Source organism: Melanerpes formicivorus, unplaced genomic scaffold (assembly GCF_026170545.1).
Source record: "Melanerpes formicivorus ecotype bairdi unplaced genomic scaffold, bMelFor1.0.p_v2 SCAF_14, whole genome shotgun sequence".
In the NCBI taxonomy this organism is placed as follows: domain Eukaryota; kingdom Metazoa; phylum Chordata; class Aves; order Piciformes; family Picidae; genus Melanerpes; species Melanerpes formicivorus.
The window spans coordinates 10,244,514-10,268,671 of NW_027142366.1; positions in this window are offsets into that span (position 1 = coordinate 10,244,514).

Sequence of the window (24,158 nt, forward strand, 5' to 3'; positions counted from 1 at the left end):
AGGCAGAGGGTTCTGCCCAACACAGGGCTCTGCGAGGTACAGAGCTCTACAGGGCACACAACTCTGCCAGGCACAGTTCTCTTCTGTCTGGTGAGGCTCTGGCAGCCTGTGTCCAGGCTTCAGGCAACATGATCTCCAGCAAATTCCAAGTACTTGGATCCACACAGATAGAAGCAAGCGGCCAGGAGACATTCTTCAGATGAAACATTTTGTGGCAAAGAAACAAATTTGATTAGACTGAGACTTCTCACAGATTGAGTTTGGGTTTGCCAATTGATTTGGCTTTGAGGGACAGTTTTAAGCAGAGGTTTGGGGGCTTCTCCCTCTGATGCCACTTAATGTTCTTAAAAAGCATAAATTCAGCGAGGGAGTTTGGTTCTTCACTTTGGACCAGATTAAGGATTTTGACCACATAGGAAAGCTGGCCTTTGCTTGGTGTTTTACACTGCTTTTGCTTTGCTGAAGACTTTGAGTTGTTTTTTTGATGTCAGGCCAATGTTCCTGGGCTTTCTGAGCCTCAAGCAAACAGAAAAAAAATCTACTTTTTACACCACTCTGCTGGATGCTCTCCCAGCTGGCAGCAGCTTTTCCTCCCCTCTCTGTACAGCAGCCTCCATGCCTGGCTGATCAATCTCTGTCAGTGCCCAGCACAGAGCCCACTGCAGCTCCAGCCCCAGGCAATAGCCCCTGGACTGTCTGCAGTGCAAAAGAAAGGGTCAGGGTGCGGTGAGGATCTCCACCATCCAGCACAGCCCTGTACCAGTGTCAGCCTGGTGCCTTTGTCCCTGGGAGGATGCAGCCAGCCCAGTCTTGCTTCTTGCTTTGCCTCTGCAAAAGGCAGCTCTGAACTACAGCTCCTAAGGGGAGGGACAGCATCAGCCTCTGCTGCTGAGATGCCTCTTGCACTAGTGAGCCAGCAGGTCCCCAAAAGCAGGGGCTGACTGCTTCTTTCCCACCCAGTGCAGTGTTATGGGCACCTGGCCTCTCCCTGGCTCCCACTGACCACGGAGTGGGGCTGGGGGTCAACCTGCCACTGTGAGACAGGGGCAGAGGTAATTTTTCTCTGGGGGTCACTCTACCCACGCACCCAGCAGCCATCACCGTCCCCCGGGCTCAAGTGTCCCCACGAACTGCTATCATCCCTGTACCAGAGGTGACAACAAGAAGTGATTAACGGGAATCTGTTGGAGTGGTACCATGGGGCAAGATGGCAAATTAATGACCATTCCATTTATTGCCATTCTATCCAATACAAGATGCTGGTTTCCCCCCACCCCGGGTAACGAAATTGGTCTGTAAGAGCCATAAATCCTGCCGGTGCTGCAGGGCTGGAGGGAGGTACTGGATTAAAGGAGGGCTAACGACAGAGATGTGAGGGCTCACGAATCGCGGGGCTGCAGGCGGAGCCGGCGGCCGTGCTGCGGAGCCCGCGCCGGCACCACGCCGGCACCGTGCCGGCTGCTGCTGAGCCTAACTTAACGGCTGTCAGGTCTGGCACCAGGAACGGCCACAGAGAATCATAGAATTGCCAGGGTTGGAAGCAGCCTCAAGGGTCATCTAGTTCCAGCCCCCCCCACTGCCATGGGCAGGGACACCTCACACTAGATCAGGTTGCTCAGAACCACATCCAGCCTGGCCTTAAACACCTCCAGAGATGGGGCTTCTACCACCTCCCTGGGCAACCTGTTCCAGTGTCTCACCACCCTCACGGGGAAGAATTCTTTCTAACATCCAGTCTGAATCTACCCATTTCTAATTTTGCTCCATTCCCCCCCGTCCTGTCACTCCCTGACACCCTAAAAAGTCCCTCCCCAGCTTTCTTGTAGGTCCCCTTCAGATACTGGAAGGCCGCAATAAGGTCTCCTTGGTGTCTTCTCTTCTCCAAACTGAACAACCCCAACTCCCTCAGTCTGTCCTCATAGGAGAGCAGCTCCAGCCCTCTGATCATCCTCCAGCAGCTCCAGATCATTCCTGTACTAGGGGCTCCAGAAGTGGATGCAGTACTCCAGGTGAGGTCTCACCAGAACAGAGTAGAGGAGGAGAATCACCTCCTTCGACCTGCTGGCTATGGTTCTCTTGATGCAGCCCAGGATGTGATTTGCTTTCTGGGCTGCATCCCCTCCTGCTCTGCCCTCTGTGCCTTGCGCTCTCTGCCCATGGAAAATCATGGTTTAAAAACAAATCTGCTAGACCAAAGCAGCCCAGGAGCTTCATCCCCAGCAGGGTGTCCCAGGATCTCTACTGACATTCATAGATTCATAAAATCATAGAATGGTCTGGGTTGGAAGAAACCATAAAGATTACACAGTTCCAACCTCCCTGCCAGAGGCAGGGACAGCTCCCATTAGACCAGGTTGCTCAAAGACTCATCCAAACTGGCCCTGAAGATTTCCAGGGAGAGGGCATCCCTGGGCAACCTGTTCCAGTGCCTCACCACCCTCACTCTAAAGAATTTCTTCTTAATCTCCAGTCTAAATCTCCCCTCTTCCAGCTGAAAGCCATTGCCTCTCATCCTATCACTATAAGCCCTTGCAAAATCTCCCTTCCCAGCTCTCCTGTACCCCCCTTCAGGTACATTCATCCCACTCAGGGTGTCTCAGACAGATTCTGCCCAGCTTGCCTGCAACATGAGCAGTTTGGGGACAGGAGGAAGAACTGATGAGTTCTGCTCCTTCCACCCAGAACACACAACAAAAACATGTGCTTGAAACGCCTGGGGTCTGAAATGCTTCCTTTGCTATGTGTTCCCTACTGACTGTCAGCCAAGGACCTTTAGTCTGTGGAGGAGTATAACTTCAAAACAACACCACCTGGAAATAGAAACAAAAAAGCAGGAGTTTCTCATTCTAAAGTCATTAAATGGAAGAAACACTTAGAGCTCCTAGTGTGACAAGGATTGTCTCCAGGGGCAGAGGCATTAGCCCCAGCTAGGAAGAACACCACCTCTCTCCATTCCTGTCCTCGGGGTGATCACAGTGGGGTAGGGGATGACATCAGATTCCAGCCTTTGCTGCCCCAGTCACAGTGGTGTGACACCAGCTTCTTGCACTCCTTCAGTGGTTCATTCACCTGCCTGATGTCTCTGAAGCTCTCCTGCCTTCCCTTTCACAAAATGGTCAGACCAGGGTGGTCCACCTGCCAGGCAGGGAATCTGTTGCCCCCTGGACATGGCAACAAGGTCCAGCTGCAGAGGGGGCAAATGAGGAGGCCTCAGAACCCTCTACTGCTCTGCATTCCTACACCTCCTAAAGCTGAGCACTGAGAAGGGTTACAGGTTTGGGTTTTTTTTCCCCCTTGTATAGCTCAGCAGAGATAGCATTTTAAATATTGCTATTTTTCTCACTCAGATATGAGAAATATGAACTGGCCAAACTTTGCTGTGGCTGTCACCATCCTTTTAGTGGTGTGATTGCCACGGGGGATTTATAGCCCTCCCTGCACACGGGTTATTTGAGTTTTGCTTTGCTGCAGGGCCAGGACAACAATAAATTTCCTTCTCCTATGGAACATGCTCTAACCTCTCATTTTCTAATAAAGCGTTAAACCTTGGAGCAGCCCACGCTGGCCTCAGAGCTGGAGAGGAGCTTCAGCTCACCTGAGGAGCTGCTTGCCACAGGCTGGAGGGCACCACTTTGGGTCAGCCTGGCTCTGATGAATCTGACCTGAACCAGGATGAGCAGCTCCCACCCCATGGAGCACATCACCAGTGTGGCCCTACCACACACACCTGCCCATGCTCCTGTCATGCGTGGTGGGCTCAACACCAGCTGGAGGTGTAGGGATCCTGAAAGCCCACCAGCAGCACAGCACCCATCATCACCTTGTGGTTTGTGATGTTGAGCAGAGTCCTTACCAGTGGTCTAGCACCAACCCTGCTGTCCACAGCTCCTCCCTGCTTTGTGCAGGGCCTTTGGAGAGGCCAGTGGAGTACCTTGGCTGTGAAGAGAGGTTGAGGAAGCTGGGGTTGTTCAGCCTGGAGTAGAGGAGGCTCTGGGGAGACCTAATAGCAGCCTGCCAGTACCTGGAGGGGGCCTAGAAGAAGGATGAAGAGAGACCATTTACAAAAGCCTGCAGCAACAGGATGAGGCACAACAGCTTCAAACTAGAGAAGAACAGATTTGGATTGGATGTTAGGAACAGGTTCTCTACTGTGTGGGTGGTGGAACACTGCAATAGGCTGCCCAGCTTGGGGTCCTATCCATGAAGGTATTCAAAGTGGGGCTCGACAAGGGTCTGATCTAGTTGAGGATGCCCCTGCTGACTGCAGAGGGGGTTGGACTAGATGACCTTTGGAGGTACCTTCCAGCCCAGACCATTCTGTGATTCTATGATTCCGTGATTCTATGACTCTGTGAAGGGTGGGTGGGTGGCTGGATCCTCTGCTGGTCTCATCACAGTGATGGAGGTGGCCATGGCACCAAGTTTCCACCAGCTGAGCTGCTCAGCGAGTTACAACAAGGTTCTGCACTGTGATAATGTGATTTTTTTTCAATATATTCTGTTTGGATTGGCAGGTTGGTCTCACTCTTTCTCAACTGACTGATAAAGCACTAGACAGGGGATTAGTCCTCTTGGAAGCTAAAGAAAGAGGTAATTTGGGTTGTTTATAGCCTGCAGGGGTAGAATCAAAACGTGCAATACTGAGAGAGCCAAACTTGCGCAGCGTGCGGCACAGCTATAACTCAGAGCAAGTATCAGGCATTACAGGCCCGTGAAATGCATTCCCGTGACAAAAGGCTGGAAAGGCAGAAAGAATGAGGGGAATGAATCTGTTCTTGGGACAAATACTGTAATGAAGACAGGAAATGCCAAGAAAATTAACTCCTGCCTGGGCTGGCTTTAGCACCGGACTGTCTGGCCCTCAAAGCCTCACCTCTGCACTTCGTGGGGGAGGATCAGGAATGGGCGAGGCTCAGGCGATGCTGCTGCTTGTGTGCAGGGGCAGCCCCAGCCTGACCTTGGCTCTCCCCCATTCAAAGAATCACAGCTTTCCCTCAGAACTGGGTTCTGCTGGGTTTTTCACAGCTATTAAATCTAATTGCTGAGATAGAGTTATACAATTATAATTTTAACCGTGCAATTTAGCTGGAGTAACCGGTCGTCTCTTTCTGTGATTATCTCTGATTATTAAATGAACAGCTGCCTCCAAATATGTTTGCAACAACCTAATTCAATTGAGTGCATGCGCCTGAATATTCATGCCCCCGATTCGCGGCACAGACTTTTCAGACTTTGTTCGGCGCAGCTTTAGAAGTTAATTTATCCTGGCAATTCAAATAAAGGCCCTTGCGCGGCTCCTCACTTCGTCACCAGGGCTGGCAGCGAGCGGAGGTGCGCCAGCCCCGCTCCGGTGCCAGCCCCGCTCCGGCGCCTGCCCGCAGCACAGCCTGGCGGCGGGCGCAGACGTCAGCGCTGTCACTCCCAGGCTTTGCCCCTAGCTCGTTGGTGGCTCTGACAGCCTGTCTCCACACAGCGCTAATGAAATGCGACACTCCACAGTCTGCTTGCTTTAGCTTTGCCACTACATTTTGCAGCCGCGCCAAGTAGCCAGGAGAGGACCTGCCCTCCCCAGGAGCTGAAATATGGCTGAGAAAGAATCCAGCTCAGAACCACAAAGATGCTGAAGGGAGTGGAACGTCTCCCTTGTGAGGAAAGACTGAGGGAGCTGGGGCTCTTTAGCTTGGAGAAGAGGAGCCTGAGGGGTGCCCTCATTCATGTTTATAAACAAGATGTGAAGGGCAGTGTCAGGAGGATAGAGCCAGGCTCTGCTCAGTGATGTCCAATGATAGGACAAGGGGCAATGGGTGCAAAATGGAGCAGAGGAGGTTCCATGGGAACAGAAGGAAAAACTTTCACTGTGAAGGTTCCAGAGCCCTGGAGCAGGCTGCCCAAAGAGTCTCTTTCTCTGGAGACATTTAAAACCCACCTGGATGTGTTCCTGTGTGACCTTCTCTAGGTGATCCTCTTCTGACAGCGGGGTTGGACTGGATGATGTTTTGAAGTCCCTAATGTTCTGTGATTCTGTGAAGGCTGTGAGCAGCCATACATGGCCACACAGAGGGGTGGCCCATGGGCAGCTCTGCAACCATCTTTTCATCCCCAGCTCCGGCACAGACACCTATGGGACAGACAGCAACGAGTAACCACCAGCCTGGGAGTCAAGCACTCATAGCAGGACACTCTGAGCGTCCTCCACATGGCCTCTGCCCACTGCCAGCCCTGCTGGGCAGCAGCAGCAGAGAGCACAGACCCGGACAAAGCTGTGCCAGGGTCTGCAAAAACATCAAATGGAGTTTTTGTGCTCATTTTTCTGCATACTCCTCTGAGTAAGCTGCACTTTCACTGACTGGCAGAACATTTAATAGCATCCATGGCATGATACAGATGGTTAAAAAAAAATACCCTGGAGCACAATCACGTGCCCAGGGGCATCTATTTCACCCAATGCTGCCCATATCACAATGCTCTGGAGTTCACCAGGGGTCTTCCACCCTCCCTGGCAGTGCTCACCCTCTGGAGTCTGGCAGAAAGTTCCTGCCCTTGGGAACAAGCTGGGATTTTCATACTTACTGGAGGGAAACAGCTGCTGCTGGGGAAGAGGCAGGTCTCCTAGGGTGCATTCTCAGGTACCTCTTAGGCAAACGGTGGCAGGTGATGCCCAGGCTCTCCTGGAACTATCCTGCCTCCTGGGGAGGGAATGCATGCAGCTGATTAGGTGCCCAGAATGCTGAGCCTGGTTTGGGACACCCTCTGGCTGCAAAGTCTTCTTCCTCCTCATAAATACCTCCTTTAGCAAGCAATCAGCATTGAAAATAAAAGTCTTGTGAAAGCTTTTATTAAAGATCCAAGAAAAGAAGAAGAGAAAAATCTGTTAAAGTATTTGAAATGTAAAGCAGGGCTTTCATTTTATCAGCATCCCTGATTCCTTTTGTCTCTTCCTGCACAGAGGTTCCACAAGAATACACACAGTTTGACAGACTTTCAGATGATATTAAAGAAGACAACATCTGATAGTGGGGGAACAGAAACAGTTCAGTTGCAACGGGCTCAAGCTGTTGGACTCTGACCCGAGGCTTTGTAGAACCAGGTGGACAAATGCCAGTGGAAAGGGAAGAGGGTCCCAGTGCTGCACCGCAGCCTCTGGCAGAGACAAGTCCATCCCAATCGCCCCTAGAGCCTGCCCCAGCCTCATCCCACCACTCACCCACCCACACCAGAGCCTGCCACAGCCCAACACCCAGTGCTCCTCATCCTTCACCCCACTCAGATCCACATACGGCTGTCCCAGCTCACCATGGTGGCAATAGGGAGGAATGGAGAGGAGAGGAACATGAATTGCCTGCTGCCACATCCAGACCAGGGCATAGCCATGCTGCCAAGACAGTCCTCTGCTCCCAAGCCTTCAGCTCCCTGCAGGGTGACCTGAGCAGAAGAGCTGGGGCTCCAGCAGCCTCTCCCAGTAGAGCCCTGAGGCTTGTTCTGGGCTCAGAAGGGACAAGAGGAACCCAGCACCCTGCATGACCAAAGGACTGGCCACACAATGATCTCTGCCAGTGGAGCTAGGCCATCCTTTTGCTGTCAGATCATGGCAGTGCCACAAGATCGTCCCTGTTGGCCGCCTTCTCAGATGGCTGCATCATTTGAGAGGCAGTTTGTGATGGGCTGGGCACAGGGATGGTCTCCCATTGCCCATTGCTTGGCTCTGCTTCTCCCAGGCACCACCTAACAGAATTTCCAAATATCCACACAGAAATTCTCCCCTTCACTGCAGTCACCTTGGCAGAAACCAGACCTTCTCCTCATGACTGCTCTCAGTCCCTGCTGCCTCCCAGCCTGTGTCATGGCAGTGTGGAAGGAAATGGAGGAAGGGAGAAGGGAGAAGGGAGAAGGGAGAAGAAGGGAGAAGGGAGAAGGGAGAAGGGAGAAGGGAGAAGGGAGAAGGGAGAAGGGAGAAGGGAGAAGGGAGAAGGGAGAAGGGAGAAGGGAGAAGGGAGAAGGGAGAAGGGAGAAGGGAGAAGGGAGAAGGGAGAAGGGAGAAGGGAGAAGGGAGAAGGGAGAAGGGAGAAGGGAGAAGGGAGAAGGGAGAAGGGAGAAGGGAGAAGGGAGAAGGGAGAAGGGAGAAGGGAGAAGGGAGAAGGGAGAAGGGAGAAGGGAGAAGGGAGAAGGGAGAAGGGAGAAGGGAGAAGGGAGAAGGGAGAAGGGAGAAGGGAGAAGGGAGAAGGGAGAAGGGAGAAGGGAGAAGGGAGAAGGGAGAAGGGAGAAGGGAGAAGGGAGAAGGGAGAAGGGAGAAGGGAGAAGGGAGAAGGGAGAAGGGAGAAGGGAAACCACTAGCTCTGTGGGGCTGTCCCAGATGGTCAGGGCAGGAGAAGGCTCCCTGCCTTGGGAGCTGGGGTTCTGCAGGGACACTGCTCTCTTGGAGCTCCACAGAAACAGGCACCACAAAACTCTCTTGCTGCTGCTCTAACGAGAGGCGATAGATTAAAAAGCTAGTTAAAAATTCATCCAAGAGAGGCAGAGCTTCCCAAGCATATCAGAGTTAATATTTATAAAGGGGATTGTTGCTCAGTCTCAATTATCCTAAAAGCTTGGTACAATTGATGCATTGGAGAAACCAGGAACACAGGCATGTCAGGGGAAAACCATTCCCTGTGACCGCTAACAAAATGCAATCAGATCTGCAACATGTGGAGCCAATTGATTCCCAACAAGTTATACAATGTAAACAAATGATTGATTCTCAGCTCCTTTTATTTCTGAGCAAGCAGCCAGAAATTTCTCCAAGTACTGGAGCAGGTAAGGGCTGGTGGTAAACAAGGGCTGCAGAGGGGCAGCATGCAGTCCTTTCATCAACCCACAAACAGCAGGAGCTTTGATTTCTTTCTCCCCCAGCCCCTTAAGCAGCCACTAAATAATCAACAACCATGAGAAGCCTTTCTGTTGCCAGTGGTCATGTCGGACCAGCTTCTGCCTTCAGTGAGAGTCAGGAGCGGTTCATTGCTTTTGCATTTTGCCTCCTCTGATGTTTCCAGCCTTCCCCTGCTTTACCCGAGACAGATGAGAGGGGAATATCTCCAAGAGCTTTATCACCTCTCCCTGTCAGCGCTGGCTCAGTCAGCAGAGCGCTGGTGTGTGTCTGGGCCGGCAGTGAGGAGCTGCTCAGATCCTTCTGGCTCCCGGTGAAACCAATAAGCTCTCCTCCACTGCACCCACTCGCTCCCACACCGTGCCCCCCGCCTGTGCCAGATTAAATCTCAGCCCATGCCTGGCAGACTGCTAACACCAGCACACATCCTTGGGTACTCCTGGGGCTGGGGAACAGCCGTGGGCACTCCAAGAGCTGGAGCTGGAGCTGCCAGTGCAGCACTCACGTTGGTAGGGCTGGGGGCTGTGGGGAGCTGCAGGGCAGTGGGGTGCCCACCACTGGCACATCTCACCTCCCAGCCCAGCCACCTCCCCAGCACCACGGGGATCTGAGGACACAGATGCTGTCACTGTGTGCACAGACACGGACTGGCTCTTGCAAGAGTCAAGCAGATTCTCCACACACCCCATGGTGACATCTGCACAATCCAGCCCCAGCAGCCACACACCACAGTGCAGTAACTGCTCTTGGCACAGGCCTGTCTGCACAGGCATGGCTAAAAGACTGTGCCCATCGTGTCTGATGTGCATCTCCCACTGCTCCCCTGGTTCTGCCCAAGTGCCTCAGCCCTGCACAGACACCCATGAATGGGGCTTAACCCACCCTGCCCAGCCAGTGTTGCACAGCTGCAGCAGCCCATGGGCACAGCAGCTCCTGCTGCACCTTGTGTTGTACTCATCCATCACTCCACTCTGTCTTCTTTCCCTGGTGAACTGAGGGCACTTTGTTCCTCCAAGGATGCCACCAACCTTGTGCTGGGACCTGAGCAGATCTGAACTGGGTCCTTCCCTGTAACAACAGCACTCTCTTCCCAGGGGCATCAGAGCTGCAGGTCTGCCCAGCGAGGAGTGTCTGTGGTGGCACATGAGGCATGCAGGGGGCTGAGTGCTTGTGGCACATCGCACAGCTACCAGGCACCATGCCTGCTCCTGGTGCCAAAGTCTGGCACAATTCCCTGCATGTGGGCACAAACTCATCCTAAAACACAAACTAGGAGGAGGTAGCAGAGTCATCACTTGTGTGGGTGCTGAGAGACTCCTGCACAGGGAGACCCTCAGCAGGGCCAGGAGGATTTCTCTTTAAAATGCTCTGTTAAAAGCAGATTAAAACTTGCTGTGAAAGCACTCATGAACATGTGTGATCTCACAGCAAAGGCTTCCCTGTCTCATTCACAAATTGCCCTGCTCCCACTGTAACATCAGCACAATTCTTCTCTTTACTTCAAGCTTGCAAGTATGTATGTGTGTTTCAAATAACTTCACAGAGTTCAGCTGTGAATTGCAAGCTAGTTTCCTTTCCTTTCCCTTCCTTTCCTTTCCCTTCCCTTCTCTTTCCTTTCCCTTTCCTTTCCCTTCTCTTTCTTTTCCTTTTCCTTTCCTTCCCTTCCCTTTCCTTCCCTTTCTCTTCCCTTTCCTTCCCCTTTCCCTTTCCTTCCCTTTCCCTTCCCTTTCCTTCCCTTTCCCTTTCCATTCCCTTTCCCTTCCCTTTCCTTCCCTTTCCCTTCCTTTTCCTTCCCTTTCCCTTCCCTTTCCTTCCCTTTCCTTTCCTTCCCTTCTTTTTCCTTCCCTTTCCCTTTCCTTTCCCTTTCCCTTCCCTTCCCTTTCCCTTCTCTTTCTTTTCCTTTTCCTTTCCTTCCCTTCCCTTTCCTTCCCTTTCTCTTCCCTTTCCCTTTCCCTTCCCTTTCCTTTCCCTTTCCCTTTCCTTTCCCTTCTCTTTCCTTCCCTTCCTTTTCCTTTCCCTTCCCGCTTGTGCATTACTTGCGTGTGTCCAGTGCTAAAGCCTTATTGCCATGCAATTTGCACAGCGTAATTAACCATGTAGCAACCATAATACACTGTGTTTGGAAGAGTTACATCCAGTTAATCTAATTGACTAATAACATGTTTTCATTTAGCAGCACGTACTGTATTTCCAGTGATTGAATTAATGTCATGTTAACGGCTGCTTTTTGCAACAACAGTTGGCATAAATTGCATTAAAAATTGATGTTCGTACAAATGTATTTTGAATACAGCTCAGCATGTGGCCTGGGAAAACACTCCTGGTGTTTATTAAATCAGCTCACTTTGCAAGTGCACTCCAAGGAGCAGCCCTGCCAGTGCCCTGCCCTGGCTGCCGGTGGGACTGGATTGGGACCCTGCGGATCGCTGCCAAACTCGCTGCTCCGAGCCTCCCCCCGCGGCAGAACAGCCCCCTCTGCTCCCTTGGGCTGGCAGTGCCCGGGTTACAGCTTCCCTGCCTGGGCTCCTGCAAACAGGGTTTGAAAGGAATCCCTGCTGATGGAGAGATTGTTGATGGAAAACTTGGAGTACCTGCTGGGGAAGGGCAGCCGTGGAGGCGCAATTAGCCACGTCCCTCGGTGACCTTCGACTGCTGCGCCCCTCTTGCCTGCCTACCTTTCCCCTATACTGATGAGGACTCCTGAAAACAGCCCTCCTGCCACCCACCTGCACTGCACACGGGCCCGGGCATGCCGATCGATCCCATACAGAGCGAGACCCTCTCAACAGCTTCCCATCTCCAGAGGCGTGAGGAGAGCTCAGCTGTGGACCACGGCCAGGGGCCATCAGTATCTGAGTCTGCTGCCACGAGCACAACGAAGGAGCCCGAAGCTCTGTCTCGTACCCAGGGTGGGTCCAGAAGCTGGGGCGGTGGTGGAGAGATCAATTAGAAGGAGCCGAGTTACGCTGTTCTCAGTGGAATCTCCAGCAGGGGCTGCAGTGGATACAGGCTGGCTCCTTTGCTTTTCACGGGCACCTTCGGTCCCTAGCTGCAGCCTAAACCAAAAGCAAAAATACGGAGCAGAGAGGCAGAAGATATGTTGGCAGCACCACAGCCCAGCACAGCCTGGAGCTCTCTGGAGCCCACTGGAAGGAGGTGCTGACTGGCAGGGAGGACATACCCCTCACAGCATCACCTGTGCCTCCCCTATGGGAGCAGGAGCAAACAAAGGGAATGCCCTGCTGCAAGGCATAACTAACCCCCACACCCTCTCACCCACCCCAGGTGTGCAGAACCCCATCCTCAGCCCCAGCGCATCCTGGCTGGGAGGCAGAGCCCCTCACCATCCTCGCCCGCACTCCCCCCAGCAGCAGCCTGTCAAGATGCCTCAGGTCTGGGGGATCTTCTGTGTGCATTTCAAAGGCACTTAAATAAAAAATCATCTCCTCAGGCTGGAGCTCAGGCTGCGTGCAGGAGAGACAGGCAGAGCTCCCCCAGCTCCCGTCAGCCCTCTCTGGCTGACATGTGAGGATCCCACTCAGCAGTGGGGCTGTGGGCTGCCTCCCACTTCTCCTGCACACACACACACACCCATTCCCCCCCTTCTTCCTCCTCGCAGTGCTTCAGGAGTTCCTTTTTCTCTGCAGTGAATAAATAAGCAAAGCAGGGCTTAATTCTGCCTGGCAAAGCTGCTGCTCTGAGCACTGCCTGCGATCGTGAGCAGCTGTCTGGCTGTGCCCATGCCATGCATTGCTGCTGGAGACGGAAGCAACGGCTTGGGAAACACAAGGTGCAGAGTGGAGCCTGCCAAGGAAGATGATGAGTCCCCATGGGCTTTTTCCTTTGGGGCTTAAATTTACCTAGCATGTCCTGGGCTTCATTATTTATAGGTTGTGTCTCTCCCAGCTCCTCTGGCAGATGCTGGGCCAGTGGTAGGGCTGTGCTAACCTGTAAAGGACCTGAAAGGTGGCACAAACACAAAGCTAAGGACCATTTCAGATCCATGTCCCCTCCTTCTGTCCCTCCTTTTGCCCTCTGCACTAAATCATCTGCCGCACACACATTTGAAACACAGAAGCAGAACAACCATGCTGGTGCCAGTCCCCTCCTCAGGCTGTTGTTACCTGCCAGGTGGTGGTGAAATTTGTGCCCTTGTCCTCATCAGGGTGTCTCTTCCTGGGTCACCCCAGCACCCAACTGTGCACTTCATGCTGCTACCCCAGTTCATGTAATTTCAGCCTCTGCTGGACAGGCCACTCAGCTGCTCCGTGGGACCCAAGCTGCCAAGGAAACAGATGAGACACCACTTTCCTATCTCATGGGGTCAGGGGCTGCTGCAAGCAGGAGAAGGAGTGCCCAAGGCATGGTGGCAGTGTGCCAATGAATAAAGAGAGCCTTGGGCCTCCCCCTCCTCCCTTTTCCTGGTCCTGCTGCTCCTGGCAGGGTGATAACAGGTGTTCACACATCTCACCTCCACTCACCCTCCAGCTCTTTCTTCCCTAATTATCTATGTGCTGTCATCAACGGATTCAGGCAAAGAAGGCGATGTCAGCACTGGGAGTCTGGCCAAAGAAGGAGGTGCCCCAAGCATCTCAGGCAGAAGAGAGTCTTGAGAGCCAACATATGAACTTCAGATCTTTACAGTGCTGGAGATAATGGTGGAACTCAGCAAGCTCAGAGTATGGGCACCCTGGAGTGGGAATCCAGGAAGCCCACCCTCTCTGGCTTCAGCCTCTCACCTCTGCTTGCACCAGCCCCATGCTTCTGATGCAATTTTGGCTGCAGTGAGATCCTCCCTTGAGCACCTTCCTGAGCTCACTGCCTCTGGCCAGATCTCAGAACACTTAGGCAGCCCTGGCTCTCCACACTCAGCATTTCTCACCCTTCAGGTGCAGGGAACAGAGCATGTTCTGGGCCATTTCAACAATGCTCTTCTAGGTTTGGGGGAACCAGGCAGGAGCTGTCCCTTGCAGCCTCAGTGAGTTCAGACTTTGCAGCAAAAGCGCACTGCTTGCTGAGATCCTCTTTACAAGGACTCCACTATGGATTAACATCTTTTAACAACTTTAAATCAATTAAAGAGGAAAATCTGCATGTAGTTAGGAGATAATCCCCCACAGCCAGGGCAAACCACCTTCCCTGGGAAGCTGGATTGGAGCTGAAACAATGCTTGGAGAATTCCAGGGTTCATGGCTCAGCTCCCTCAGAGCTGGGCCATGAGCTCCATGGATCTGCATCCTGCTTCCCCTGAGCAAGAGGAAAGTCTGGGCTGGTCATCAGCCCTGCAGGTGGAGAATTTACTTAATTTAAAGCAACAGCTAAAACAAGAGTTATTGGAAGAAATGATATCTAACATCAAAGGGAGTGGACTAAATCTTACAGGTCACTTTGTAAAGCAAGTTCAAATAGAGTATGTACTGCAGAACTTGTGAGAGGCATCTGTACTTCAAAAGAGCACCTTCTGTTTCCACTCAAATTTGTGAACAAACAGGGGCACAGCAGCACTGGACACATCTGCAGTGCTGGGCAACTGCAAGGTTCCCAGCAGCTCCACTGATGCCCCTGCAACCCCACAGGCAGCCATCAGCTGCACAGACAGGGACCTTAGGGTCCTATCAGACCTTGCTTTCCCCACTTCACTTCTGCCCAGAGCTTGGCATGGTGGAGCTGGGGCAGGTTGGGACACAGTGCTGCAGGTCCAAGGAGCTGCTGAGCTCCATCTCTGGGGGAAGGAGGAACATCCACCCCTGACCCCCCCAGCACATGCAGGGTCTGGTCAAGGGCACAGAGGGAACTTAGTGGGCACTGGTTTGGTTTACACCCAACAGAAACTTTCTGCCCCTGTACTTCCTCTTTTTTCACTCCATACCCAGCAGTGCATTCTGCTCCTGCTGGGAGGGAGGATTCTGGTGTAAGATCATTGCAGGACAGGGAAAAAAAGGGATAGAAAAACTGTTGGTTGCCCAGGAGCCTGGAAAACAGGCAAACAATGCACAGACACGTTTGTGCTGGTGACAGCCTCGGATCTTATCTGCTGCAGGCATTTTCCATGCCTTTACAAAGCCATGCCTTCACCACTTGTGCAAGCTCCATTCCTGTGTGGCAGCAAATCCCAAGGGGCTGTAAAAGACACTGCAGCAAGTGGCCTGTGAACTGGGAGTGTCCTACAGCTCAGGTGGGTGGAAGTTCCCCCTTATTTTTTTTGTCTTCTTTGCAGGTTCTAGGCTGAATGTTCCATCTTTCCTACAGTGGGTGTTTATTAGCTCCCTGGGTGAGCACAGGGACACAGGGGACACTCAGGAACTTGGCCACTACAGCCAGCACCACCAGCTTTAGTCCCACAGCACCCACAGCCTACATGGCAGCTACAAAGCACTGCCTGCAGCACGTGTGCTGCTGCTTCCACCGCTGCCTGCACACAGCAAGGGAAGGAGGAATCCTACTGATCACATCTGGATCAGCAGAGATGTGGGGAGAAAGGCAATGCCAAACTGCCAGGCAGAGAACAGCTTTTGCCTTGGTGGGCACAACTGCTGCAAGCACCCTTCAGTCAAATGGGGAGCCAGCAGCAAGCAAGGAGGCAGGGTCTGGGTGATGCCACCAGCCCAGAATGCTTCTCCCTGAGCACACTGCAAACAGAGACAGTCTCAGTAGATTTCAAAGGCAAGTCACCGACCTTGGCTCCCCCCTGAGATCTGGCACAAGCAGGACTGACAGCCCCAACTCTCTGGCACGCACCGCATTTGTCCCCCGTGTGTCATTGCAATCAGCATCCCCCCTCAAAGCTCTGGGAAACAAAAGCACTCCCAGAAAAGGACTTAAATCACAGAACCATGCAGCAATTAAAAGTCATGTTCATAGCAGAGTCATTAGTGCTAATTCTCACACTCTTTACATAGGAGCAGCACATAATAATCACTCCCAATTAAACCACGCTTCTCCAAGGTGCATTAACCACTTCTAGCCATCCGATTAATTGGGCCCATCTCTGCTGCATGCTGCAGTCTCCTCACTCCAGAGGGAAAGCAGACAGTTAATGAAGGTCTTGCTGCGGTTCCAACGCAGGAGCACAGTGCTGCCAACGCTGGCACTCAGGTGCCCATCAGCTGCAGGCTATGGGCCTGGGCACAGCGCATGGTGAAGACTCTCAGCAGCCCAGCACACGTCTGCACCCAGGAGGATGAGCTGCTGGAGCCTAGTACATTTCACAGCATCAAAGTCTCCAGAAGATGTGCCCTCCAAGCCTAGCACTGCCACCCAGTTTCCCACTTCACTCCCACCCCCTGCAATCTTCCATCCCACTCTGCAGGGAAGAACAGTGCCCAGTGCTCGGGCTGGAGCCACTGGAACCTACATCACTTCATCACCCCAAGCACTGCAGCAGCCTTGGCCAGTGCTTTCCTCTGCTCTGCTAATGATTCCTGTGATGGGGACGCTGGCCAGCTGCCCAGACCCTATGCCAGTGTGCCCCAGTCCTGCTGCTCCATTCCTGCTAGGACACAGCAAGTACTTCAGCTCTGCTATCAGCATCAGCTATGCTGGAGGAAATTGCACAGGGCCTACCTGCTGCCATGATGTGGGGTGAGGGCTTATTTACTGAACAGGGATGAATGGTGCCATGCAAATCTTTCAGGCACTCAGGTCTTCACATTCCTCTTGGCAGAAGTGGAGGTTCCTCCCACGCAGAAGAGACATCAGTGCACAACAGCAGCAGTAGAGGGGCAGCACAGCAAATGGGACACCAAGATGTGTCAAAAAGTCAAAACACAGCAGAGACACAATGGCAGCTGCACATACAATGGAGCCCCAAGGTGCATTCCCATCAAGAGGTAAGGAGAGACCTTAAAACCAGCTGCCTGCTGACCCTGGGGCTTTGTAACTGAGGACAGAATGATTCAGTGATCTCTGCCACTTCACTGTAACTGCAGTTCCTCTGTGGGAGTAACCACTTGGACACCTGTTGGGGATTAAAGTAATTCCCTTGTGACAGGGGAATTGCCAAGTGTGCCCAGCTGAACAATGCCTGTGGGGACTCCAGGGAGCTGAGATATGAAACAGTCAGAGTGGGTGGGCTCTGGAACCTCAGCAGGGTCCCCAAACCAGAAACACATTGAAATGAAATGGAACAGGAGAGACAAAGCCTGTTCCTAAGGGGGAGAGGCCTTTTCCAGGAGCCTGTCTGATGAGCTCTGCACCAAGGGGAAGGTGGTGGGGAGGCAGAGGGACACATGTGGCTGTGTCTCTACAAGGCCATGCCCACGTTGCAGGGAGGGGAGCACTCTCATGCATCCTCTCCACAGGCACAGATGATGTAGCCTCAGGAGCATGCAGTTATCAAAATGTTATAAATTGGTGCCTTTTAAACAGCGTGGTAATTTGCTAGTCCATTACAGAAGGAGTTGTAGGACACAAGGAGCTTGCTATGAAGAATTATCCCTCCTGCGTCACCGCTGACCTCTGTAGTGGAGGTGCTCTCGAACTGCTCCATTATGTCAGACTGCCCTGAGCAAGCAGCCGCCTGTCACCGCTCCTCTGTGTGTCACTGTGCCCCAGGAAACACCACACGCTCCCGACAGCTCCCTCACTGGGGACGTCTACTGAAGAGGTGCCATTCACTACGGCGTCTGTGTGACCCAAGGTCACCAGGAGATTGGTCCCAGCAGGGAACCCCCGTGGCTCTGTGCAGCCACCCCTGCTTCAGTAATCCAGGTGTCTCTGTAGTCGTTGCTGTGAGCTCAGCCAGTTAATTTTAGCACAGCAGTTTCCTTCTAAGAATTCCTCAGGCTTGGACACCACCCCTTTCTGTGTCCCATAGCATTTCCAGTGCCAAGCCCTGCTTGTGCAGCAGCCAGCAGGAGGGCACCTGCTCTGCCACCGGTGCTCCCCAGCGGGACATGCTCCTCTGCGGCTGGAGTGCAGGTAGCAGAGCCCCCTGGCTGCCTTCCTGCTCAGGTCACCTCCTGACAGTTCTCCATCACGATCCATCTCCACGATTCCCAAACCCTACTGTTCCAGTGTCAAAGCAAAGTACAGGCTTTCCACACAATCTACAGCTTCTGTCCAGGTAAAATAGAGTCTGAAATACAGACCATCTTCAGTCTCTTTCTCTTAAAGGCTTCTTGAAACTCCTGCAGGTATATTGAAGGCAGGGATATAAAACTTCCCTCTGTTTTCTGCTAATGAAGAAATAGACATCAGAGGTCCTCTTTCCCAAGGTCCAAGACAAATTTCCTTAGAGGGAGCTCCTTAAGCCCAGGAAAGACACACAGAGCCTTTGCAGTACCACCTCCAGCATCCCAGAACAGGGCTGCAGCCAGCAGATGGGGATAGAACCAGCTCTAGTGGCATCTTTCTTCACAGAAAGAGTGATTGGCCATTGGAATGGGCTGCCCAGGGAGGTGGTGGAGTCACCATCACTGGAGGTGTTTAGGAAGAGACTGGATGGGGCACTTGGTGCCATGGTTTAGTTGATTAGGTAGTGTTGGATGATAGGTTGGACTTGATGATCTCAAAAGTCTTTTCCAACCTGGTTGATTCTATTCTATTCTATTCTATTCTATTCTATTCTATTCTATTCTATTCTATTCTATTCTATTCTATTCTATTCTATCTCCCAGGACCCCTGCAAATGACCCTCCTGCAGCAGCCTCCCATGGGTGGTCACAGCCTTAGGATGGGGCCAGTTATCAGAAGCCCCTGACTGCAACAGTCCTTACACACAGCCATGGAAAACAGGCAGACAAAATCCTTCTGTCTCCCAGAGCAGCACTTCCCCTCCTCTGCTGTGTCTGCTCCTAGGATCTTTGAGCTCTGTCTTGTCCCCTCTCAGGTGACTGAACTTTCATATCCCAGCTGGCCTGAAAGCCAGGGAGCAACCCCTGCACTGGGACCCCCTGAGTGGCCACAGATCCTCCATGCTGCAGAGACTACCCTGGTTTGTGCCATTAAAGGCCATTTCCCCTAGCCAAGGCTTCAGGCAAGACTCTCCTAACCCCAAGGTCCAGCCAGCAAGGCTCAGTTTATCAGCTCATTTTGGCAGGAAGCAGCTCCAGGTCTACACAGCTCACACCAGGAGAATTATGTCTGTTACACTGGGTTTGTGCAAGGGAAAGGGATATTTCTCCTAACCCATGTTTAATTTCTGCACATAAATCCCTCTGAACTTAAACTTCCCATTTATTTTACGGGCTTAGATATTTCCTCATGAGTTGCAGGTGGAACCCATGTCCTGGCACACACATAAAAGCAAATGCAGAAGGGATGTGTCCTCGCAATATACGCATCGTCCCTGGAGATAAATCTTTTCTCGCTGGGGAGGAAACCCTCAAGGCTCACACACACAGCAGCTATTCATTTCCCACAAAATATATACATTTCAGGACAAAAATAAACATGTAACTACAGGATGCGTTACTCCCAGGCTCTCTGTTCAGCAGGCAAGGTGACAATTGGCAATTGGTAGGAAACTGGCTTGCAACTCAGTAACAAACAGCTTATTAAACCCACACCAACACCCAGCACCTGGGGAGCAGGCAGCACCGTGGGAATGTGGCGTGCTCTGCTCTGGCACACACAAACATGAGCTGCTGCTGCTGCTGCTGCTGCACCTCTCTGGGAAAACACAAACCAGCAAAACCCTAGGGGGGCCTCAGCAGCGAGGGGCTGGGGGGACTGGCACAGCCTGGCAGCAGAGTTCCCCACAAGCAGTGTTCCCCACACACCCGCTCTCCTCCCAGGGCTGGCCCCCACAGACCCATTGCGGGGACCGTCAGGGTCCCTGCCGGCGCAGGACAGCCAAGAGCAGGGCCAGAGCTGCCCGGTTTGCTGCCTCCACACCCACATCTCTGGCAGGAAACACTGTCAGGAGCTCTGTGGGATCGTGAATATGAATTGCTTTGACCTCACTTAGTCTGATATAGTGGAGTATTAAATCTCTATTTTTCAAGCATTAAGCCTGTGTAATAGAAGGATGCTGCGAGCAATTTGCAGCAAGATGAAGGGATATTACTGTCCTGGGAGACAGACAATCCAACCACATCCACAAATTGATAACAGAGATAGTGGCTTAGGTTCATGCTAGCTATTAATTAAGGGCATGTTTTATGTGGGAGACAATACCAGCTTACACAGGCAGGTACTTGTTGGCCTTCCCCTTCCTGCAGCGAGCAGCATCCCTGGAGCTGGAGCGCAGCCAGGTGGGTTAGCGCACACCTCGCTGAACCTCGGCTCACACGCTCACATCTGAATCTCTGACAGGCAAAATTAATTTCTCAAGCCTTTAGCACAGCAGCTTGAGAGCTGCTGCTCTGCCGCTCAGGAGCACTGCTGGAGCTGCTGCCGCAGGGAGCAGAGTGCCAGCCCTTCTTGCAGGGGCGGCAAAGGCTCGGCCAGAGCAAAGTGTCTGTGCTGGGAGCTCGCACGTCTCTGGCTGCTAATGAGCAGCTAACCATGTCCCAGGCTCTTCCTTTGCCTCAGAACTCACTGCTTCATTATCTGGCTGATCCTCAGCTCTTGGGCAAAGAAATCCAAACATGGGTTTCATTCCTTCTTGCCTCTCCTTCTCATCTCTGCTGCTGACAGCTTCCCACTCAGCCAAGGGCTGCGATCCCTCTCCCACTCAATGCCCTCAGCAGGCTTTCACTGCCCATCCCCTGCAGTGGGACTCTCAGCACATCCATTAATCGACTCAGGCTGATTACAGGGCCACTAACTCCTGTCCTAACTACCAATAGAATGTTATTCTTTAGAACCTTTTTCTTCTTGCCCTGGAATTTAGCACCAAGCCTGCCCCATGCCCTGAAAGCTGCCCCTCACACTGGTGTGACAGACCCACTGCTGCTCCTGCTTCTCTCAACAAAACCTCTCCCAGGTCTCACCTGAGCTGTCTGAGCAGAGCTAGCCCATGAAGGGGGCACTTGCCCTCAGGGACCCAGCAGCTGCCCATAGCACATCACAAGGTGAAGCATCACAAAGGGCAAGAGCCAGGAGCTGGGGTGTGCGATGGCTCCCAGGAGCAAGAACACTGACTGATACCTCTGGGTCTATCTGGCTGATGGAGCCACAGGCATGGCAAACCCAGAGCACTGGTAACAGAACAGTGCCAGAGTGCTCTGCTGGAGGCTGTCTTCCCTACAGGGTGTTGCCCAAAAGGTTGTGTAGAGCCAAATAATGCAGGGCAGCAGTGGAAGTGGGTATAGAATACTGCAGGAAATGGCATAGAGGTCCTGAGTGACAAATAATTTAAAGCATCCCTTCTCATGGACAGGCACCTACGGACAACTGAGGCAGATAAATCAATGGGGTAGGCTAGGGAGTCAGAAGAGATTTATTCTTTTCCAGATGGGATTAGTGAAGAGCTGGATAATTGATGACATGGCAAGGACAGATGGCTTCAGAGGGTAGGCTCCTGCTGACATTGCTGCCCACCCCAAAAACCCCTGCGTTGGGCCCCCTCTTCAGGTCACACAGACTTGAGGGGTCCAGAGCCAAGGGCAATGCCGAAGCTATGGACAGTGCAGGTCTTCCTGAAACCTGCAGAAGCCACTCCTGCTACAGTTATATCTGTATTTAAAAGATGATGATGTGAAGTGGGTACTGAGAGCCAGAGACTTCAGGCAGACTTAGGACAGGTCCATGCCCTGGACAGGATGGGATTTGCACCATGCATAGGTCCCTCTCTGAGCAGGGGCAAGGACAGTAAGGCAGGGCCTGGCAGCAGGCTTCTGAAGAAGGATAACCCAGTCCATAGGGAAGAATGGAAAACTGGCAAAGCAAAGGGAAAGGATGGACAAGCTGGAATTCAAGACCTGGAAAATGGTAGGAGCATCCTTTGGTGTCAGAGCACACATCAGCAGCCTGCAGCCCACATCTGACTGCGGTCACCCCGTCTGCAGTGTCTCCATTAAAAGCCTGATACAGGCCTGGTTGTGAAACTAAGACTTGTCCTGGGATGGCAGCGGTCACCAGCCCAGCAAGTGTAGGATCTCTGTGCTCCTGCAGGTTCCACAGCCATGCCCACACCCTCGCTGCTCTCTGAAGGCAGCGCCTGGGCTGCTCCTCGGCACACTGCGGATGGCAGCGTCCCAGGCTGCCTGCTGCAGCTCAGCTGTGCGTCTGATCTCGGGTGAGGAATTTCTCTTTATACCAAACTGTCTATTCAAGTCATACAAACAGGCTTTTTTTCCTTCTGTAAGTGCAACACTTTTCATATTTTTACTTCCAGCTGTCTAGATAGTATTTCACTTTTTTCATTTCTAGTGCTCACTCTCAGTTATTTAATGTGAATTTCTAGGGCACGGTGCCCTTAGCAGACATCAGAGCAATATAACACAAGAAATCAGATATACACTGTTCCAGGAGAAGGCAGGAACAAAAAGACAAACTAGGTTGTTAATACATGTGGTGCTTTTGATTCATGGAATATAGAAAATTGTATTTGATTATATCTGTAATGGATCCTCATAACTTTAGATTAGGGTTATGCTGATGGCCCAACTAATGGACAGTTTATTGCAGGAAGAGATTTCATCCTCTCGTTTATTTCTTTCCATGGTATCAATTTCTTTGAATGTTTCAATGTCTCATTTCTCTGGATGTTTATTGCTTGATTTTCCTTTCTAACACCCCTACACACACACACACACACACACACACACACAATGCCTCTGGTGTTCCTCTGCTAAGTTGCAGGAACTACAGTTTGTGTGTTCCTGGAGTCCAGAAGCTCCCACAGGCACCAGCTGCGTGGGTTAGAAGATTTGCATTCATGGCTTGCAGTTACTGAAGTCATCACAGCGTGTAAGCCATGAGGTAATGGAGTCAAGGCTCTCTTAGCAGACCTGTGGATGCTATCAGGGGGAAAAAAAAATAATAAATTAAAAGGCTTATTAAATTAACCTGTCTAAAAAGGAAAAGGAACACACAGGAGTGCTGCCTGTGAGACTAACAGCAAATGTGACGTGAAAAGAGACTGCAAGTGAAGATGGTTTGGTGGAAAGCATCTCATTTTCAGTCAACTTAGCCTAGTGAGGCTCTGAAGAATAGAATCATTAAATTATTACTCTCTGAAACAGTACAGAAGGACCTTGAAGGAAACACCTGTGTGCCAGGGAAGAGTTTAGGAGCTTGTGGCGGCACCAAAGATGTCACCTATTGATCTGAGGGCAAGAAGCAGAGAGGCTGATGGATCTATTTATCTTATTTTTTACCTTCCTGGCTGTAACCATGTCTGAAATCCTCTCTAGGAAAAGCAAACCAAACCACCTTGCAGAGAAAATCACCACCTGTATCACATGTTAAATACCAGCCAAGCTGCTTGACACCAGTGATTTTGGGATGATCTCTGAATATATTTGCTTTATTGAAGCATGCTCTGCCTCGCTCCAGGTTGGGTACCTGCCACTCAGAGGGTGCCATGATGTCAGTCTCCCTGAAGAGCAGCAACCCCCAGTTAGGAATATGCTAAGTTTTGAGGACACTTGTCAGGGCTGCTGGCTGGCACAAGTCAGAAGGGAGCACGTTTCACAGAGTGCCCATCAGTGAGGACTGTTTTTGTTTTACCTGCAGCTAAACTCTTTAATTTCTTCAGGGTAGGGGATAAAGAGGCTCTTCAATCTTGATGTGCTCTGCTGTCACAGTCTTTATTTCTTGGAGAATGAGAAGAGCCTGACATCAGGGACACAAGATGTGTGCCCAGGAGGACGAGGCTGTACATTGGCCACAGTAAGAGGTGGTTTTGGTGGCAAGACAGGATCATCACATCCTGCCCCTGCACTGTCCTACAGCCTTTCACCCCATGCTTTGGTGGAGACCCTACTCAGCACTGCAGACCCCTGCACATAGCTTCCCCAGGGACACAGCAGGGCCAGGGGATGTCTCACATGGGGAGGGAGAAAAGCAGGCCCCCGGCAGGCCCCTCACACAGGAGAAGCCCCTGGGAGGCAGGAATATGGCATTGCCTCGCCCTCAGCTCAGGCACACACGGGCTGCATATTATTGCTACTCCAAGAAGAGAGCTGGATCCACTTATTTTTTTCATTAAAATGCAAATTAATTTAATAAAATGTGGAATTGTAAATTAATGAAGCACTTAAAAATTCTACATAATACAAGGCTAATACTTACTCTGTAGAATCTCCTCCAGTTAATATCACCAGTAACGCCCCTGAAGGGGGACCAGCCTGGCGGCTCCACCGATCTAAACCAGCCCCCTTCTGACTGGGGATGGGATCAGAGCTCCGGGAGCAGGCACGGCGCCTTTTTAGCACTGCCCAGCCCCAGGGGCAGTGGAAAGCCT